At 29.4% G+C, this 3,337-nt stretch overlaps 1 non-coding gene across 1 annotated transcript; it reads left to right on the top strand.

Annotated features, from left to right (window-relative positions):
- Nucleotides 1-1,122: 1,122 nt before the first annotated feature.
- On the top strand, nt 1,123-1,228 carry LOC141492450 (U6 spliceosomal RNA). The gene has a single exon (XR_012469916.1). It is a non-coding gene; the product is annotated as a U6 spliceosomal RNA (small nuclear RNA).
- The last annotated feature ends 2,109 nt before the right edge of the window (nt 1,229-3,337 follow it).

The raw sequence follows: 3,337 nt of genomic DNA, 5'->3' as shown, positions 1-3,337 counted from the left end.
CAAAGCTCTACTTTTGTAACAATGAGACAAATGCCCATCTATAAAATATTAAAATAATTATTCAAGATTTTTCATTACCAGTAACATTTTGATAACTATTACAATCACTTATCTCCAAAGTTTTATGAAATTCTGTTAGAATATGATACACTAAATATCAAGAAATAATAATAATAATAATAATAATTGTGTAGCACCTTAAGATTGGCATATTTATTTTAATTGCTGGAAAATATATCCTATTATTATCACCAATTTACTGATGAAGAAATTGATTCAGAATTTATTACATATTTAAAGTCACAGAAACGGTAATTGGTTATGGAAGTGATTGAACAATATTTTGCCTAACTCCAAGATGCATGCTCTATATGCTGTATCACACAGGTTTCAATAAAACTTATAATTATTCAGAAGTACAGATTATGTATTTTTATAATATTATCCAGGAACAACATTGAAAAAAAATTCCCATAAACTGAGAAAAAAATAATCAGCCAATGATGATCATAAAAAAGATTTTTACTCACAGAAACTAGTTAAAAAGAAATAAAATACTTTAAAACTAAACTGTTATTGACATCATCTTAAATATCTTTTATGAACAAACATTGGACCAAGGTGCAGGAGTTATGAAAGCATTCTTTTAAGCTCTAACCACATTTCCCTTAAACAACTTTAAAATAACACTTCAAATTGATTTCTGGAAGGACAAATCCGACAAACTAAAAAAGTCAGGGAAAAATATATTTTTTTCATGTGAATACAACAGCAGTGATGGAGTCAGTTGGTGGTTAGAGAAACAGCAATAACTTTCGGGATTAGGGATCTTTCTTTTCTAATTTAAATTTATAAAATCAAATAAATCATTGGAATTTCAATATATGCCCAATAAAGCCCAAGAGAAAGATTTAGAAATAGTTCTATTTAAATGAATAAAGATAATATAGAAATCTAGAAATCTACCTCCAAAGATTAGTGCAGAAATTATATGGACACTATTACAAAATAATTTTCTTGGAAATAAACCTATTCTTACAAATATAAAACAAAAAATAGAAAGCTATTAATTGCTCATGCTAATACAAAAAATGAAAATTCTGCCAAAATTAAATAACTGATGTGCTCGCTTTGGCAACACATATTCTAAAATTGGAACTATACAGAGATGATTAGCATGCCCCTGTGCAAGAATGACATGCAAATTCATGAAGCGTTCCATTTTTTTAAAAACCTAAAATAATCAAATAACTTATTCTGTGCCACACTAAAGTATCAAAAATATTTTACAGAGCTAGTAAAAAAATAGCAACAAATTTATCTGGAGCAACAAAAGAATATGAAAGGATTTTATGGAAAAAAAAATTTAAAGGATGGTAGACTAACTGTCTAGATTTAAAACTATATCATAAAGCAACATTCAGCATAACTATCTGCTTGTGATCTGTGGATTAGATTAGGTGCAAAAATAGTGAATGATCATATTAATCTATTCTTTCATATATATATATATATCCAAAGACACTTGCTTTCACTATTTGACAAAAATCACTTGGAAATAAATACTCACTATTTGACAAAAATCACTGGGAAAATTAAAATAGTATGACAAAACAGGCAATAACCCCACATCTTATATCCTATCTTAAAGTAATGCCTAAATGAGTAAAGGATTTAGATATAAAGGGTGATATAATATAGTAATTAAGAGAACAAAGGACACGATTTCTTGGATCTATGGAGACAGAAGAAGTTTATGACAAAACTAAAGATAGAGAGTATTACAGTTTGTACAATGGATGCTTTTGAGTATATTAAAAAATTTTTGCATAAATAAATCCAATAAAGTCAAGATTAGAAGGAATGTAGAAACTGGGAAATAAATTTTGAAGCTAGTGTTTCTGATAAAGGACTCATTTGTAAAGTATACAGAGAACTCAAACAAATTTAAAAGATTGCAATTCATTCTCCAGTTAGAAATCATCAAAGTATATGAACAGGCAATTTTCAATTGAAGAAATCAAAGCTATTTATACTACTATAAAAATTTACTCCAACTTATTAATGAGCAGAGGCTACAAATTAAAATACCTGCCCCACACCTATCAAATTGACAAAAAATCCATAATGAATGTTGGAGAGGATTTGGGGAAATTAGGATACCAATACACTCATGGTAGAGTTGTGAAATGATTCAAACATTCTGAAAGAAAGAGTGAAATGAAATGAAGGAAGGAAGTAATAGAGGAAGGAACAGAGAGAGGGAGGAAGGAAGAAGGAATTAAAAAAGGAGGGAGGGAAGGAAGGAAAGGAGAGAGGGAGGGAGAGACTGCAGCAGTGAGAAAGGGACTAAGGGAGGGAGGGGAGAGAGGAAATTTTTCTTGATTTGTGTTCTAACTCTGATTCGTAGTGACTTGGTGTCACAAGACAAATTATTTCTTTCTGCAAAAGACAACTCTCTACCCAATTCATTTAAAAAAAAAGACAAAAAATTGTAACAGAAGATTCTTCCTCAGAGATCTATGTGGCCTATGAAAGATATCCTTGAATCCTTATAAAGCACAACAAAAATATCTAATTTGAAGTTCACAGGAACTCTCTGCGGTAAACACTAATGAATGAACACATACTCTTTTTGCCAGATGAGTTTTCCAAGGCTCAAAAGGTTTAAGTGACTTGTCTATAGTCACTAATCATCACAAAGAACCTTGAACCTAGCTTTACAAACGGCATACATAGAATTCCATAATGTCAAGATGATTCTAAGATAAATCCTGAAGACACTGACTGAACTTTTTCTTTGTGTCTGTGTTTCTGAAATGATGTATGTATGTATGTATGTATGTATGTATGTATGTATGTGTGTATATTTGTATGTCAAAGTTATGTGTTGGCAAGATTAGAGTTCAAATGTTGAATTTTTCAGATATTGAAACTTTCAGATAAACACACAAAACAATGTAATGTGCTATGAAATCAAAAACCTTGAAGTCTTAAACAAAACTGCATATAAATGATATTTAAACACTAACTATATCAACTGATAAGACTATCCACATTTACCTCAGTTATTGGCACATAATAAGATCTTCAGTGCTTATTGATATGATCTTATCTGAATATGTTGTTTCCTTAGCAGGCTCTCCATCAATTCTCTTGGGCACACATATCAACACATCAGAAACTAGAAAGCCTGGGTTATTCCATTTACTTAGCGAGTATCTTATTGATCTTACTGCAATTATTATTAGTTATTGCAATATATATATATATGTATATGTACATATATATATATATATATATATATATATATATATATATATATATATATATATAT

Source organism: Macrotis lagotis, chromosome 6, assembly GCF_037893015.1.
Source record: "Macrotis lagotis isolate mMagLag1 chromosome 6, bilby.v1.9.chrom.fasta, whole genome shotgun sequence".
NCBI classification, from domain to species: domain Eukaryota; kingdom Metazoa; phylum Chordata; class Mammalia; order Peramelemorphia; family Peramelidae; genus Macrotis; species Macrotis lagotis.
Note: the sequence above shows the minus strand (reverse complement) of the source record. Positions and strands in the feature narration are given on the sequence as shown.